The following is a 19,549-nucleotide window of genomic DNA, read 5'->3' on the forward strand; positions in this document are numbered from 1 at the left end:
GAAATTGAAAACAAACTTGACATTCCCATCAGAGCTAACTCGTGGGCCGTTTGTCTTGTGAGCGAGCGGAGAGGAAAAATCCCCAGGGCAGGTTAATATCTGGATATTAGCTGCAGGACCGCAGAGCGTGTGTGGCTGTTTTTCTTAGAGGCTCTCTTGAAATTAGGAAAACATCATTGAGATGTTTTTACATTAGGGTGGTGTGGATTACACCCTTTGCATCCCTGTGCTGTACTGTAAAAACAGCTAATAAAAAAGACAGTAAATCTGTTAATCCCAGTGTGAGTTTCGCTTGGCTTATGCATCATATATTCTCATGTACTACAGGACCTCCCCCGCAGATATATTCCACATATTAGATTACTTCACTGTTGTTTTGTAACATGATAGGACTAACGATTACGGCGTTCCTTTTGTGTTCCTTTCCATTGCGGCTAACTATTTGACCCGTGTTGTTATATTTATCAGTGCATGTTTAAACAAACTCGTTCATTTATTGGTTCCATAGCCTTTTTAGTTTCATTAGCGTAAATATTTTTACTGTGTATTTGGCGTGGGATCTCCGTCAGCTGAAGGCTGAGAACTGAGCTCAACCATCACCTCATCGCCAACCGCATACGTATGTTGATGAAACGTTTATGCAACGTGTTTGTTTTTGTCTCTGGACTATATAATGCTTTACTCCACACAAGTATGTGAACACAGACACTTCTTACTGCTCAAGCTTGATTTCACACGTCGTAGCATTACATAACGTGTCAGAGACTGACTGATAATGCAGTGCATAAACCGTCTTCATCTATGGTCTGTTCTCATTTACATATCAATTAGAAAAGAAAAAATGCTGAGCAAGTTACTGTCAACATGTTTATAGCTAGTTAAAGTTAGTTCAGTTGTCAACAAAGTCCAGCTGTCTTTTTGTTTAAAGCTAGTTTAAGTTAATTGAGCTGTCAACATTTTTTAACTAGTTTAGGTAACTATCAACATATTTATAGCTAGCGAAATTATTTAAACTGTTGATAGTTTTATCACTGTAAAAACAAATTCTTAAAATTTACGGTAAAAAACTGGCAGCTGTGGTTGCCAGAATTCTACCGTAAAAATACGGTAGCAACGTTTTAGGTTTTACGGTTTTAACTTAAATTTACAGTTAAATACCGTATTTTCTTTAACTGATATAATCTTAATATACCAACCTATTAAAGTACTGAAATCTGTTTTGTTCCTTTGAAATACGCTGATATCCACCAAATGCAGGTGATGATGAGAAAATCACATGATGAGCCAAAGCACATCACAAGCAACTTTTAAACAATAGCATTTACAGAAGGTGCACAGTGTCATTCATACAAGCACTAAACACCATCATGGTGAGACTCATTAAACTGAAATATGCTATAAACATTAATTTAACAACATTAGATGTAACATACAACCCTAATAAACATAACTGATAAGAAAAAACTAAGAAGAAACATAGTTATTTCAAAGAAAAAACGTCAAATTCAAACAGAATTTGAAATGGAACGCAGGGAATTCTGGGAACGTCAGTTTACGGTTTTTCCCTGTAAATTTTACAGTAACTTTCCGTTAACCATGTAACAGGTTTTTACCGTAGCATTTTCACAGTTTTTTACCGTTAAAATCACGATCATTTTTTACAGTAAGTTAATTGAACTGTTAACATGTTTATAGTTAGTTAAACTGCCAACATGTTTATATCTAGTTAAGTTAAACCTTTGAGGTTTATAGTTAGTTCAATTGTCAACAGGTTTATAGCTATACATTTAGTTGAACTGTCTTTTTGTTTAAAGCTAGTTCAAGTTAATTAAGCTTTCAACATTTTTGTTGCTAGTTAATGTAGTTAAACTGTCAACATATTTATGGCTAGTGAAATTAGTTAAACTGTTGATATTTTTAGCTAATTACATTAATTGCACTTTTTACCTGTTTATAGCTAAAGTTAGTTCAACTGTCAACAAGTTTATAGCTGGTTAAAGATAGTTAAACTGTCTTCTTGTTTATAGTTAAAGTTAAATAAACTGTCAACATTTTTTATAACTAGTTAAGTTAAACTTTTGACACGTTTATAGCTAGTTAAAATTTGTTCATCTGTCAACAAGTTTATAGATACATGTAGTTAAAGTTATTTCAACGGTCTAAAGAAGTGTATAGCTAGTTAAAGTTAATTAAGCTGTTAACATTTTTTACTAGTTAAGGTAGTTAAACTGTCAACATGTTTGTGGCTAGATAAATGAGATAAACTGTTTGTATAGCTATTTAAGTTCATTAAACGGTTTACATGTTTATAGCTAGCTAAAGTTAATTAAACTGTCTACATTTTTATAACTAATTAAGTCAGTTAAACATTCAACATGTTTATAGCTAGTGAAATTAAACTGTCAACAAGACTATAAAGCAAGGAAAAGTTAGTTTAACTGTTTTCTTGTTTATAGTTTACATTTATAAGTTAATTAAACTATTCAATTGTGACATGTTTATTGCTAGTCAAATTAGTTAAACTGTTGTTAAGCTAGTTAAAATAATGCAAATTTATTAAAATTAAAGTTCCACTGTCAAAAAATGACAGTTAAAGTTAGTTATTCTGCCTTCATGCTTGTAGCTAGTTAGTTAAACGGTCTATGTTTAACTAGTTAAACTATCAACGTTTATAAGTACTTAAAGTTAATAAAACTGTTGATGTGTTAATAGCTAGTTAAGGTTCAATAAGCTAAACCTTAATAATATCATGTATCATGTGTTTTAACAGCACACACATTTGAAAGTGACTCTATCGCCCTCTTGAGTACAGGAGGTTTCTTACAGGTTTTTTAAAGAGTGTGTTTGAAATACATCATCTAGGCATTTAGACTAATTTACATGAATCTGTTTTTATTTTCATACTGCGTTGAGATGCGTGCTTAAATCTGACATTTAGTTTTAAAGTCAGTATGTGGTTGGGCTGCACCACAGCTCTCTGGAAAGCTGTTTTCCAGGTTGGCACTGTTCTTGTTTTGCTGTTGTACCCACCCTACTCGAGCTTCATGCCAGGGAAGTCGGGTCCAACTCCATATTGTCCCCAAATGGGGCATCTGGGTTGTGTGAAACAGAGTGAGCCAGGTGCTAATAGAGTGTGACCCGTGATTATGGTTGTAGTCGTAGTATTTCATAGTTTCTTGGCTCAGAAAGGTGGAATAATGAATATCAACAAACATTTCACTAAGCAACGCCCGGCATTAACGAGGGCGACATAGTGTGCGTGTAAAGCTGCCAGTTCATGTGGTTCAGCGAGGGAAGCTTAAACATGAGGGAAATGAAAATGGGGTTAAAGTCAATATTAAGAGCTATGATTAGATGTTTAATCTGTGTGAAAAACTTGGAAACTCCTGTCCCCTAAACTTAACAAAGAAATAATGTCATCACATAAAAAAGTTGAAATGTTAAGCACACGGCACTGGCCTTTATACATGATAGGGAGCCAGAAAGGGAACTAGGAACTGACTTTTTTAAACACTGAAGGGCAATAGCATATGGAAAATTAATATCATGCATATTTAGTTCAGAATAAATTAATTTAGCAGTAAAATTCTTCAGTTAATCATTCTCATTTATTGTAAAGTATCTTTTGTTGTCTTTGGTGAATCTATATACACAAACACTCACACACAATGTAAAGACCTTGAATCCCTCTATATTTATGCCTTCAGGGAAGGATGGAATCCACTTGTGTGGGACGGTGCTCTCCACAGAATAACAAACACATGCGAGTGTGTCTGAAATGTCAGGATATATCATATTGTCAGTCAGGAGACTGTTTGGCCACAGTGATGTGTGCTTTCTCCAAGAATGGATATGCCACAAACACACATAATGCCTGGAAGAATGACAAAGGCTTGGCACTGTGAATGTCCAACTTATGCACAGTGGGATAAATGCATATGTGTATGTTGTGAAGGCAGTTCACCATATTTTTGGGTGTGGTAATTTTTGTAAAAACATACATCTTCATTAATTGAGACAGAACTTGCTTTTATGGGTTCTACTAAAACATAATAACTATAAATCCCATGATTGCATTATATTTAAACAATATGGTAGTACAGGGTCTAAAATAAACACAAAAATAAAACAAACACACAAAAAAGTTAATTAAAATAAAAGTATGTGTCCAATTAGTAAAGTAAATAAAATGGAGTAACTAACCCTATTTTTTAAGGAATCGCAATGTAAAAATGATGATCAAATGAAAGAATGAGGTCAAATTTTCTCATCGCTTGGTAAATTTTCCCACAAAAATTCTCTTTTATACTGGAGACACATTTCACATAAAGTATGAGGAATAAAATAACAACGCACTTTTGTGACAGGTCATTTATTGTATGCCATGATCTATGCTTTTATACACAACTAATGTCACTACTAAAAACAGCAAATAATTCATTTTCAAAAGGATTAATATATGCATATTTTAATGCAATTATACCAAACACAATTTCATGTTTGCAAATGGATAATAATGCCCAGCTGAGCTTAACGGGGAACATATTGTGCTCTTAGCATGAACACTTTCTTCTCTATTTATCATTGAACACTGACTGGCTTTCCAAAGTGTGGGAAAGTCTCGACCCAAACCATTAAAATGCTGAGAATGTCTTGTGCCAACCATCCTACCATCACTCATATAATTCTGGCCTCAAGGTCCATCAGTTTTGGACCTTGATGAATGTAAGAAGGATGATGCTCCTTACTGGTTGATTTTGAAAGACTGAGTGCTTCTCAGATCCAGTGCTGTCGAGGTTTGGTAGCGAACACACATTTTAAACACCTGCAGCCTTCATCTGTTTTCCACAATCTCTGAGGCATCTGGTTGTTCAGCTGGAAAGAGGAACAGTAGATAGACCACCCTCGCTCATCTGAACTTCAGCGGATATTTGAGAGTTTATTTCAAAGAACACCATGACACTAATAAAACCTCTTTGAGCCTACAAAAGATAATGCTCAACGGAACATCTCAAATATCTTCCCATTATATGGAAACATTTAAAAGTGGGACCGTTTTCTAGTGGAGCACACTGCTTTGCCATCTTAAAAGGAGTCTCCTGTCTCTGTTTTTCAAGAGAAATACAACACAGATTTATCATCTTATGAATAGCTAAATTTAGCTCCTTACGAATTGTCAATATGAGAGAGAATTTGACGAGGTGCTTAGCTAAAGTAGTTAAAATGCTCACAAGTCCACATTCCTTATTTGGGATGTGGTTCAAAATATACACTATAAATTCAGGCCTGGCCTAGGAATGGTTGTCCCTGGATAGTTTTCTTTGGCTCGCCGTGTGTTTGAGGTGTGGTTTCACTACAGATTGTTCAAGGACGAATAACAAATTATGAGACCAGAGCTGTTAGCACAGGAGGATTATTAACCCACTTTGTGGTGCCACTTGGTCAGTTTTCTGCAGTGAGGAATTAAACAAATACCTCTTTCAATGAGTCGTATTGAAGTTTTCTTTTTAAAGACTTTAATGTACTATGTAAATACAGTGGTGTGAAAAAGTGTTGGCAAAATATGTTGGTGGTAGTGTGATGGTCTGGGGCTGTTTTGCTGCTTCAGGACCTGGAAGACTTGCTGTGATAAATGAACCATGAATTCAGCTGTCTACCAAAAAATCCTGAAGGACAATGTCCGGCCATCTGTTCGTGACCTCAAGCTGAAGCCAACTTGGGTTCTGCAGCAGGACAATGATCCAAAACACACCAGCAAATCCACCTCTGAATGGATGAAGACAAACAAAATGAAGACTTTGGAGTGGCCTAGTCAAAGTCCTGACCTGAATCCTATTGAGATGCTGTGGCATGACCTTAAAAAGGCGGTTCATGTTCAAACCCTCCAATGTGGCTGAATTACAACAATTCTGCCAAGATGAGTGGCCAAAACTCCTCCACAGCGCTGTAACAGACTCAGTGCACGTTATCGCAAACGCTTGATTGCAGTTGTTGCTGCTAAGGGTGGCCCAACTAGTTATTAGGTTTAGGGGCAAGCACTTTTTCACTCAGGGCCATGTGGGTTTGGATTTTGTTTTCCCTTCATAATAAAAAACTTCATTCAAAAACTGCAGGTTGTGTTTACTTGTGTTATCTTTGATTAATATTTACATTTGTTTGATGATCTGAAACATTAAAGTGTGACAAACATGCAATAAAAGAAAAATTCAGGAAGGGGGCCAACACTTTTTCACACCACTGTATTTCACAGAATTGAAAATTTCCTCCCTAGTCCAACAGGACCATTTATCAGAGATTTGGCTCAGTCACAGTACTAATGGATAAATAGGCTACTGCTAGTCCTAAAAAAGTGCATTAAGCACAAAATGAGTTGTTCTAATTTAGCAGACTTTAAGTATACCAGTTCAGTATACCAAACGCACAACTGCAAGGTATTTTTATTAAGTACATAAATATTTAAATGTAGTTGTAGTATGCAGGGCTGCTGCTGGCCAAATGGGTGCCCTAAGCAGGATTGTATTGTTGTGCGCCCTCCCCCAAATATTACGGATGTAAAAAAAATAATAAAATAAAATAACACCCACTATAGGGGTCAAAATAGAACTTAAAAAAAGTCAATAAATAATAAATAAAATAATAATATAGTTGTCTGATTGATTTTGTTTTTTAGTCTCAAGCATTCAAAAATCACACAAAAGAAAGTTGAGCAGTTTTACTACGATAAAACCATGGTTAATTTTTGTAAGGGTTGTGATGTCCACATGTTTTGAAGACCGAGGCTGTAGCATTTCTATTGCAAAAAGGTGGCCAAAAATGAAAAGATGAAGTGGATATTTGAATTAGCGTAAATGTTAGGTCAATATTAAAGGACTTGATCGTTCTGTAATATATTACCAGACCTTTGTCTCCCTTTACAAGCATTTGTAAAAATATGTTATGTAAATATCTAAATTGTTTATTTTGTATTAAATTATGTATTTTAACAGTGTTTTTCAATGAAACCATATAATTATTAATTAACCAATCATTATTGCCTCATTGTTTTTATATAATGTATTTTAAGTTATTTTAAAGGCCGTTGTTGGCTTAGGTCTGTTTTTATAACCACAAAAAAATATTATCTTAATACTTCTTTGTATACTAGTATTTGAAGTAACAAAACCATTTTTAATATGTGGTTGCCATCCATGGCTATTAGAACCATGATTTTTGGTTTTATTCGTAGTAAAACCATGGCTAGTTTTCGTAAGGGAACATGGAAAGTCAGAGAGAATATTATATGCCTTGTTGGTGGTTAAATTATTACCGACATTAAAACACGTTATTAACGTCAACAGCCAAAAATGTTTTACAGAATTAAGAATGTAGCCTACCTAAAAATGATGCACGGGTTTTTTTTTTTTTCTTATTCTTTTCTCGGCACTGGATTGCTGATGTCTTTTCACGGGCATAGCTGTCCATCGATTATGATCATTTGCTTTCAGCCGCAAACATGAGGGAATGGCGCGTCATGGGCCTACTGACCATCGCGTCTGCGTTCACCATAAAACACATTTTTTTATAATTATATACATGTTAATGTTTAGGTTTTTATTTATGTTTATTTAACTTTCCAACTTTGAAAACTATGCCAAATATTTAAACTACTTCAAACTTAAAGCTTTTAAAACTAATTTAAATTTAACCTAATTCTTATTTTTTTTTTAACTGCTATCTCAAGTCAACAGAGAGTTTGCCCTCACAAACCTTTTATTTAAATAGATATATATATTTCATAGATATATATTGAGTGGTCCAGTACATTTTATAGTGTTCCAGTTGTTTCCATTTGTTACTGTAGTGATCTTATGGCATTCTAAGAGACTCAAATCGCTGTTACACACAGGGAGTAAAGTGTAAATCCTTCCATATATTGGAATTTCCTTAGAACAAGTTTATCTCAAATAGACGGACTTTCCCTTCCTCAGACAAATGCATGGAGGAATTCCCAGCAGGACTCATCAGCAGCCTCCTCCTGTGCTGCTTCTGCAGGAGTGATATGTGGACTCGTGTTTCTAGCTCTCTGTCCACACTGTGAGGTCAACGGAGGTGCAGTTTAACAGTCCGAGGTCTGCAGTGCTGTCGGTCTCTACTGTATTCAAGCGTTCTCTCTCCTCAAGGGCTCCTGTCATTAACAGTTATTTGTAAACCTCTAGATTACTAACATTCCCTCTTCATATTTTTCTCATCATACAGAATTGCACAATGTGCGAGGTGTCATTGTCAATCTTCTCATGTGCAGATAATAGAAGCATGAGTGGAAATTTGTTATACTGGGCTTCAGAGACCTGTGCTAAGGAGTAATGGGGTTTTAAGTGAAGCCAAGTGACAGCACTGATTACTGATGGCTAGCACTAAATAACAGCAGATTGGACAGATCAGCCCAAGTAAAACCTATTAATCAATTTCTCCCGAATCAGACCGACTGCATTGCCAAAGACTTTCGGCCTATTGCATAAAGAGAGACATGGGAGAGTACGGCAGATTTATTTAGCTGTGGATTAAACGGTACAATACCACAGTCAAATGTCGTAACTTAAACCTGGCGTGCAAGAGTGTGCGGTTTATGCAGAAGCAGTTTGGTATATCTATTTCTTTAGGACATTTCCTTCATAGATCATTGGGAACTGGCTACAGCGTTCTATGATGCAAACAATTATGGAAACTACCTTCCGATGGTTTATTGCTTATATTTCAAATGCTAATGAATTGTCTCTATGTCTTCAAAAACAGTTAAATGACAATGTTCTCCATCCAAACAAAATTTTAATAAAAGCATATGTATTTGTTTCGTTTGCAGTGGACCAGCATGATTGCAAATGTGATATTGCTTTAATATAGCAGTTCAATAAACAAGAAGTTGAGTAACTTACAATTTTGGACTCAAAATTCATCTTTCTCCATCAATGAAAATTGGTTTTAATGCATGATCAAATCAAGTGAATTATTCAACGACTCACAGAGACAGTTACTGAATTTGGAACCACATACTTGCATACTACTAGTAATATTTTTGCCATTTCATTATATGGCAGAAATAGTAAGAGTACAGTAGTATGCAGGTCCGAATTCAGCAAATCATTTATTTTGTTCCTGAACGAGTGAGTGGTTTTGAATGAATCAGTTGAGTCAATGATGACAGTCACTTGTCTCCACCTACTGGCGTAATGCTTAAAAATGTCTTGCACATATTCAAGATACCCTGCTAATACTTAATACATCAAATATAAAACTAGGCTTGAAGGTACTATATTGCTACTATATTTGTACTGTAGTTGCATTTTTTGTGGAACAGTTTCTATGTGTGCATTCTTAAGATCTGTTTCTGTCTAATTGACCCTACTCAACGTAACTCAAATTATACAAAAATGTTCGCTGAAGTTGATGGAAAACAGATATTGAGGTTTCAGTCATGTTTACACAAGACAGTGGAAGACCATTCAATATGGCTTTTTTGTAGAAGCTGTATGCATTTTAGATTAAATGTGTTCATGTGCATGGATGAATGAGCCTACCATGCGAGTAATTAATCTGGCACGAAAAACCGTTCACTAGCGACTATCCTGAGCAGTGATATGAAAGGCAGTAGATGGGAAAAGAAAATTCAGCTTTGCACTTTTAAGAGTCCTCCAAATAATATGTCACTGGCAAAACATCTACTATACTATAAAGAAATATTAGCTCACCATACCGCAGTATAAGCACCTTTTTTGTAGTCCTCTTAATTTGTTTCTGATGGACTGCAGGTGTTGCCGATTCAATTTCTCCACCTATATATGTCTACATGAATTGAAAATGGTGTTTCTGTTTTAAAACACTGTTCACACTAGCGTTTTCAAGCATTTTCCAAAGGTTTCTCATCCGCACTGAAACATCAGAAAGCGTTAAATTAGCTGTAGTGCACATGCGTGAAGCCTAAAAAAAAAGCACGACACACTGAACAGACATGATCCATTTTAATGCAATTCTTCTGACAGGGATCATTTTATTTAGGAAAATAACTCACCATTCACTGACGCGTCCTGGACGCACTCACTCACGATTGTATGTCTGATCGCAACGGCCCTCATCATGTTTTGCCGCAAACAGCAATCGCGAGTGAATTTTCTGTCATCTTTGCAGGACTGTGATATGAAGAGTGTACAGAGTAACACATATTTAGCAATAGTGTGAAAGTGAATAGCACATAACAGGCACAATACGGGTATGAACATAGATATATATTGGTACAATATGTGTCACATGACTAAACATGCGTCATCGTTTTCAAAAGCCTCCGTTTTCTCAGTCCATACTACAATGCGAAAACGCCATTTTCAAATTTATTTTCTTAATTTTCCTTGACAAAAACGCTGTCTCTGTGTGGACGGAAGGCCAACACTGAGAGACAAAGATGCGTTTATTTGTGTGGACAAGGCCCTAGACTCATGACCAAGTCGTTTTCATTTCCCAGGGCAATGCTGACATGTGCACAGGGCAAACCTAATTGCTTAATTACATGTTATTGGGTAGTGCAATCCACAATTTTAAGAAATTTCTGATAATTCCCTGCTTTATTGCACCGAGCAATTTCAAAGGATACACACCATTGTGTTGTTCCAGACCTGTATGGATAAAAACACTGAGACATGTTCTACAGAAGTAAGAATGTCATATTGGTTTGGAACGAGTAAATGATCACAGAACGTTCATTTTTAAGTGAACCAATCTCCAGACAGCCGTCAGCTGTCAAGTTGGTATTATGAATGCACTGGGCAATGAAAAGTAAAGGCTTCATTCAGTCAAATTTGTGGTTTTGGCTCTCGTGCACCTGGTTCAGTCAAGAATCGAACCTTATGTTCTCTGTTTCACCTAGACCTAGAGTTGTGTTTGGGCTCTTCAAAGGAGGCCCCCTGATGGTATGAACTTCTCAATCATTAAAAACACAACTGTGAAAATATGTAACTCCTTACCCTCTGATTGAACCATCACACGAGCAGGAGCTGGGTTTTGACGGAGCCAAGTTTTGGTAGAACTTCACAGGGACCCTTTCACAACGTATGATTCAACACCTCTCCGTAGAGGAACGCAATTTTAACTGCGAGGTTCCTAAACAACAAACTTTTACGATGTGTTTGGGGATAATAGTTCATGGAATGTTGGAGCATGGCTTTCTCTCTGGTTAAACCCGAATCTACGGACCCAATCTGGACAACATAGCATTACCTCATCAATCCCTCTCTTTCCAAATCAGAGGGCTTAGTCAGTCAGCCCTCCAGATGTCCATGACCACATTACAGCAGTTGCCACAATTTGCTTCTTGTCATAACTATATAGTGCAGGGGGCCTTCCCAGAACATCTTGCAACCCATTATGAATGTTTGTCTGTGATTTGTGTGATCTGCGAGCGTTTAACTGTGTCTGCTGTGCACATGTCTGGTAGATGTCATTAAGTTTCAGTCCTTGATATTCCAGGCAAGTTGCTCAAGAACTTTTGATAGCCTATATTTCAAGGTGCTAAATGATACTGCAGTGCCATGATAGAAATCGGATGGAGTTTGAGGTGTTAAGCCAATGATTAGGTGTAAAACGGACCAGATCTGCTGGACTGGGTCTTGAATGGTGAAATACAGCTTGGGAGGGATGTAAAACACAATAGTCTGGCGGTAGTGTTGCTTTTGCCCTTATATTTCTGCTGCATGTAAAGATCTATGAGCTGTGGAGAGGAGAATGGGACGGATCGAATATCCTTGCAGCAGATTTTGTAGGCCTTGGAGGAGGTCCTTTGGGTATTTTTGTTTTTCTTGGTGAACTCTCCAGAAGGAGGATCTCCTGCTCGCACATGCTCAGTAAAGACCCATTTCCCCTAGAGTCTCCTCTATTGAGGATGTGAAGGGAGATGCTTACTGTGTTTCAGTGAGGCCTTCATTGAAGACTTGGGCGGTGGGCAACTGCTTTTCCATGTTTTTGTCTCAACATCCAATTATTAGCTCATACTTATGGAAGTCCTCAAATCATGCAACTTGTTAAGATGAGATGAGCTATTTCTTCTCTAAGTAATCCAATTTTGCCAGACGTACAATATAATTGCCAGAAAAATCCCATAGACTTGCATTGAAGACTTGGATATCCTAGAGACTTGAGTGAGGACCAAAACACTCCTTTGAACACCTTGAAAACTGCATAGCAACACTCCAGCAGCTCCTTAAAGCTTGTTCATACCTAGACGAAAATTTGGTGTGGAAATTCAATGTGATAAACTTTTTACTCGCATGAAAGGATGCAACATGAACATTCACATGCAGTCAGTGTAACATAATTTTTACAGTCATTTTGAGTTGTAGAGTTTAAGACGACACAGATGTAAAACTAGATATAACTTTAAGCAGAGTAAGTGATGTTTTCACACTAAAATCATCTTAACACATTGTTTACATATTTTAGCTATACTATTGAAAATCTAATGTTTAAAAACAGACCCCATTCACCAAGTCCCTCATTGTAACCTATTTTATTTTTAATTTTTTTGGTAAACAACATTTTGCCAGAAGCGCTATTGATTAAGTTTAACTTGTACTGAACCCAGGAATATTCCTTTAATGAGTTCATTTACTGTAGAAACCATTTTAAATCACTGCTACACCTACCATTTATGTCCCAGACAATGTACTTCCCTCATTTTGAATAAGCGGCGTGTCTTTGCCAAAGTCAATTGAGTACAGAATAGTAGAGTGTTTCTCACACTCTACGAACAGCTTTCATTTGGCAGCACTGCACATGTGGAAAGATCTGATGGAAAGGAGCTCATCAAAAAAGCACTTGAACGGCGCTGCTGATGTGGATCGTGTGCATTAAGCTACTGGCAGTCAAACACCGGCTGCTCTTCACACACTTGAGTCATCTTGGCTCCAGAGCTTTAACTCATCACCAGACTCCCTGATGAATAACTTAACTGATATTTTACTGCTGCCTGGACCTTGGGAAAATTAGTTTTGAAGAGCCAAATTTAGCCTCCCCCACGCTCTCTCCTTCATCATCTGCATTTTTTAATAATTACCACTGACTTGTTCTATTCCCTGCTCTGTCATCACGTATTTCCTCACAGCGTGTGTAGGTGATACTTTTCACTTTGCTGATTGCAAACGCTAAAATCACTATTATTATTGGTCATATTTAAGGTTAGAGGTTGTTTACTTTAGGTACTAAGCCTCAAACTAATCTGCCCACACTGTTTGTGATAGTGACATGATTGATAGGAGAAGTCTTCGTTTGCTTTTCTAAGCAGTTACACCAGTAGTTTTCGCCTGGAGGACAATAAAAAGGCTTTAAAAAAATCAATAGATGTCTTGTCTAGAGATCAGGAGATGGATTTCCAAAAATCTTCTTAGGAAAGAAGTCAAGAAGTTTGTCAAGTGCAATCTTGAAAAATGTATAAGGTCTTAAAAAATCTTAAGAACATCTTTATTTATTTATTCATTTATTATTTTATTATTGCTAGTATTTGTTTCAAATTTGAAAAAGAAAATGAGAGGCTTTGGTGTTTTACTTTTTTTGTTGTTGTGTGAAAAACCACATTTTTTAAATCTGCCTTTTATTTTTTAACACTTGAGCTGAGAATTCTCAAAAATAACTGGTATTTTAAAATTGCTTGTAAATCTCTTGTTATGCTATTATTACCATATATATCGTATTCAGTCTTTTTTAACCAACTTGTGTTCTTTCAATTAGCACAGGTTTTGTGTTTGTTTTTGGAGCAGATTGATCATAGGCCTCATTGATCTGAGCTTACGCACTTCAATTTTTAAGTGAAAAACATTATTTGTGGATCATTTTGGCAATCTTCACTCAAAAACCAAGGCCTAGGATTGATCTGCTTCAAAAAGAAGCACAAAACCTTTACAAATGAATAAAAAGCTTGAATCCAATATTTGGTAGTAAAATAGCATAATGAGAGGTTTACAGGCAATTCTTTGTAGAACGGTCATTTTTGACTGGGAACACCACAAGTGTCATAAAGTGGGGGGAATCCTTAAAAAAAGTACAAAAAAGTCATTATACTCTGTGTGAACAAAGTTAGTAAGTTTTAGTCCAATGTGATAACACTAAATAGCATTTTTGGGGAAAAGAAAATCCTGTCCAGATCAAACTGACATTAGCACATGAATGTTTTGTGAATTTGGCTCCAGATTATCATTGAGACTTGGAATGGACTTATTAAACTCGGGCCAATAATCAAGCATACAGAACACCAACTGCATAGAAATGTGTTAAAACATTCAGAGCACCTGGATTTTGTAACGCAGGCTGAAAGTTTTTATCCCATTACTGTTCAGTTGCTGTTCCATTCAAGAACATGCAAGTGCAGTGATGTTCATTATCTTCAGCACTGAAGGCACACATCAAAGCGCTGCGTTGCGTCCAATGATTAGCTAATGGATGATCACTTCTTGTGAACTTTTTGATCGGTGCTGTTTTGTCCATCACTGGGGAATATGTTCAGCCAAAAGCCCTCGCTGTGGTTTCCCACTTGAAATGCGCGAGCTTTGCTTTGTCCAAGTTGAAGACCAGATGGTTAACCTGTTTCTCTGATATCTCATGCCTGTGGATTCCTCCACCATATGCAGACTTTGGCAGTTCACATCAAGGCCAGTCAGCTGGAAGAGATACGAGTCTAATTATACATTCAAAAACCGCTTGGAAATAGTGGAGAAATTGGCCAAGTGTGAAACATCATACGTGCTTCCGAAAACTGGCCTACAGACGAGCAGTTTATAGTCAGATAGCATTGTACCAGGTTACTTCTCATGATTTACTGTGCTAACTATATAACACTTTTTCCAGGCCTGAAAGATGTTTTGTCTGAATGGTTTTGGCTGTTCCTCTGTGTTTTGTCTAGCATGCGTGTGTTTGTTTTAGTTCTAAGTTTAGTCTACAGTTGGCAATTGGAAATGAACAGATAGACCGGCTTTGATTACGATTCCAAATCCAACACTGCGAGTAAAGTTGATCTTAGTTTCTGGCTTCTAGGCTTTGGATCAAACAGGAGAAGGAATGTGAGGCCAGCCACAATTCAATTGAAATTCATTTGGAAAAATGGACGTTATTAACTCTGCCTGCTTGGCTTTATATGGAACATTCCTTTGATCAGTGACACGTGTAATTATAGCTTATTAACTGCTTATTTGCCATCAACAGCTAGCAGTGGATCTTGTTTTCACAGGCTTGTATTCATTAAGAACTGTAAGAAAGGTCGCAAAACTATTCATTTCCTAGCAGTGTAGCTTGAGTGTCCTGCCAGTTTTGAGAGTTAAATGCACTAAAATGCTATTAACCCAAGCAATTCTCTCGTTCATACTGTATGTAGTGTTGATTCATTCTAGCAAATCGTTTTTTTAGATGATTCATGTCAATGAACAGACTCAAAAATGATTAATCTTTAAGTCACTGCACTGCAATTTAGGTCTTATTTTTATATCAAAATATTTAGTTAAATGCTTAGTCTATTACTGTTTTATCTCAATAATGGTCCTTTTTCTCACTTGAAGCAAAATATTTAGTTAAACGGTCTGTTTATTATTGTTCTCCATTCAAATATGTTCAGTGTACTGGAGTAATATATACAATAAGGTTAGTTATATAAATTATTATAGTTTGTATTAGTTGTATTTACCAAATTATTAATTTAGTTGTGTACATATACTGTCACGAATCTGGTTCGTGGTCTTCCGTCCGACTGCCACAAGAGGTCGCCTCTCCATCATATTGACTCTCACACCACACATCACACTGGACTGCATTTCCCATCATCCACTGCACTGCTCACACAGCTGTCACCAATCACACGCTCACCTGAGAGCTATTACACACGCTACATTACGCCTACTCAGATCGCCAAGTATTGTCTAGCGTTTAGCACTCTCCTAGTGTTAGCTGCCTTACGGAGCCATTTCCGTCTTAGTTTCTAATTTCTAGTTCTAGTCTTGGTCTAGTCTTGTTGTGTTTCCTGATTTCCTAGTTCCTGATTCTTGCTAACGTATCTTGGATTAACCCTTTGCTTGCTGTTTCGGACTGTGTTTGCTCCTCGCCTGAACTTTTGCTGCCGTTTACGGATTATTCCGCTTGTCTAGCCTTCTGAATGACGTTTGCTGTCATCTTACTCAAGCCCGTTTAGGATTGCTCGTTTGTCTTGCCTGTGCCATACCTGTTTGCTGTTTTTCGACCCTGTCTGTGTTTTTGACCATGTTTCATAATAAAAGCTTGCACATGGATCCGCACGCCTCCCGTCTCGTCAGCTCCGTTACATATACCATGTTTTATTAGTTTATTAATAAACTTAAAATAAAAAGTAATTATTTCATTAATAATGGTTTTACTGTAATGCTGCAATACTCTACATTGCATGTTAAGCAGACCAGTTATTGTTATTGTTAATTAAATCTTTTTTTATTAATTGAAATAAAGCTGAGATTAAGTAAAATATATGTAAAAAATAAAATAAAATAAAAAATGCTGCCTCTGAATCCAACTGAAATAAAAAAGGTTTGTGTGCATTACTATAGGTAAAAAAACTAAAACTGAAATAAAAATAAGCCAAATATAATAAAAAGATAAAATGACAAAAGCAAAATACTGAAAATGAATACTGAAAATATAAAAATCAAACTATTTCAAATTCTACAATAGTATATAAATAATACCAAAATAATACTGAAACAGACTCAGAAAATACAAATACTCTCTCAGAAAAAAAGGTACAAAGTCTGTTCAAAAGGTACTAAAATGTAGCTTTAAGGTACTAACATACACCTTTTAGGAGTAAATAAGGTACAAAAGTGTACCTTTTGAAAAGGTAGGCTTTTGTACCTTTATTTTATAAGAATGTATTTCATACGGAGTTCCCTCTAAATATAGGCAGCTTTAAAGATCAAATAGATCAAGTATATTTTCAAACATATATAAAGAACTGATTTAAATGTCATTGTGGCATGTTTCTGTGACAGACGTGTGTTGAATTGGCTAAATGACCCGCGGCGCTGGAGCGCTGTGCATTATGTCTTACGCTGGTTTTCAAGAGAGCGGTTAATTTAGCATCAGCACTCACTCCACGGTCAGCCCGAATTAGCTTGGGGTCAATACATTGCCTAAACAAAGGACACATCCATAAACACTGGATTCTAGCCAAAGTCTGCTCCATTATTTATGGAGTGCTTGAATAAACACATGGGCTTGTGGGACCAATGGTCATCATCATGTTTTTTTGTACAGGAATCCCAAGTATGAAAGCCAGTGCTCTGCTGAATAGAGCCAGGGCTTTGAGTGGTTGGGATATTTGATGGGCAGCTTGGTAATGACCCATTACACCACAGCAGGAACCAAACCTCCCGGGACTCGTTCCAGCTGTGTGCACCAAATCCATAGATGCTGACTGTATTGCACGCTACGTGTCCCTAGGGAACCGCAATATGAATGGACCACCCAGAACCGCCGCTTCGGTTGCAGAGCAAAGCAGGGGATCTAGCAGCGAATTCCCTCGGTGCAGTTCTCGAATGCTTAATCTTTCACGGTGTTTTCCTCTTTAAGCCTGAAGCTGATTGACTCTGTGAGCCGCTGCTGCTTGTGGCCGCTCAGAAAGCCTGTACTGAAGGTCACAGGAGGAGTAATTCAGAGCCCTTTCTGTAAAACCTGTTTACTCGGTCTGTCAACTTGTCCTACTGAGGATTTTTAGTGCCGTTGCACAATCAAAACAGGCCCTGGTTTAATATATTGATATTATGCAAACAGCTCGGCCTGAGTGTATTTATAGAGCAAAAATGGGAGCCGTTCCACGAATACCACAGTTGTCACAGACGCAGTACTGGAATAGCAATCATAAGAAACGAATGCATCAGCATCATTGTGCCAGCTGTTACAGTCTCCATTTATTCAGACTTTCCAAAAGAAACATGTTGATATGAATAAACAGATTATGATAGTCATCATGTTAAAACAGGAGGAGGAGGTTTCCTCATAAAAGAAGGCGGAGCCACAGAGACACACCCACCGATTACATAATCACCACAGACCAATGGGAGTTTGAAGGTGTTTACTGGGCGGAGCACACTTTTACATAAAGTTTGCTGTTGTGAACTGTTTAAAACAAACTCCATACAAACTTTGTTTTGGCATGAATTGGTTGGAAATTATATCACACTGATTCATTCTTTGGTTTTGAGTGAAGTATATCGGGGCCTTCCGTAACGCAAAGAAAATATATATTCATTAAATACTAACCTACAATATTTAATGTGTACTGAAATGTTACAGAAGAATATATTGTTAATATATTACAATATATATATAATATTATATAAAGAATTGCTACTTGTCATATATTGAATTTTTTTTTTACTTATGTGTTAATTATACAGTTGTGCTCATAAATTTACACGCCCCTTGCAGAATATGCAAAATATTAATAATTTTAACAAAATCATGAAAATTGCATGTTATTGTTTATTGTCCTGAATAAGCTATTTCACATAACAGATGTTTATATATTCTCCACAAGACAAAACAATAACTGAATTCATAAAAATGACTCTGTTCAAAAGTTTACATACCTCTTAATAATCTGGGTTGTTTCCTGTTGTAAACTTGTAAATTGGATGAACAGGGTAAATTGTACTTATTTTGTCTTCTGGGAAACATTTACGTATTTATGTAGCTTCTTAAGTGCAAAACCAAATGAAAAAAATATGATCTTTAAACAAAATAAGAAACTTTTACACATCATCATCGCCCCGCTCTTAATGCATTGTGTTGCCTTCTTGAGCATCAGTAAATTTATTTATTAAATGTATTAATTTATTTACAGAATTGATTCAGTTTTGTAGATATCCCAATGATGTGAACTCTGTGGCCATGATAATCGTGTAGCAGCCCTAATTCTGACCATGAAACTCCTATTTGGCCAGGAAAAGTCGTATGACATAAAGTGAGCAAGCACAGTACTTTTTGCTTTTGATGTGGCATTTAGGGGTGAAATAGATAAATAGAAACAGAAAGCATTACATCTGCATACTGTGTTTCTGGCCTATGTGGCCTCGTTGGACTGGCAGAGAGGAACACTGGACGAGGCATAATGGATTGAGTCTGTGATTTGAACCCAGTTTGTTTTATTTGTCTTGGATCAGTCTCGTAATGGTGTGGAACGTGGCCCCGGCTCAGTGAGTGTCTCTGTGAGGGTCTGGAGGGGTTTCGTGTAGCTGTCTTCTGTCAGGACGAAGACATTTAGCTCCCTCGAGAGTGAGAGTCTGTGTATGTCATCATGACCCTGTCGTGAATCAAACTGATCTCAGGTCAAGTCTGGAATACAAATCTCCTCGACTTACTGCACTTGCAAATACACACACACGCAAAAACTACAGTAACACACAAATCTGCACAGCAGAGGGCTTTGCGTGTCATTCATTCTCACATGAAGAAGAAGGGAAAGGAGTCTGTCTGTCCCTGAACATGCTGTAAATCACTGTGGGATGGAGCAAAAGCATTT

The 19,549-nt window shown here is 36.8% G+C and overlaps 1 protein-coding gene across 1 annotated transcript in view; it reads left to right on the forward strand.

The window, feature by feature from the left end:
* Positions 1-19,549, forward strand: part of LOC306863153 (F-box/LRR-repeat protein 7-like) — a 36,306-nt gene that overhangs the window by 6,522 nt on the left and 10,235 nt on the right. The gene's annotated exons all lie outside the window — the stretch shown is intronic.

This window comes from Barbus barbus, assembly GCF_936440315.1.
Source record: "Barbus barbus genome assembly, chromosome: 44".
Taxonomy (NCBI): domain Eukaryota; kingdom Metazoa; phylum Chordata; class Actinopteri; order Cypriniformes; family Cyprinidae; genus Barbus; species Barbus barbus.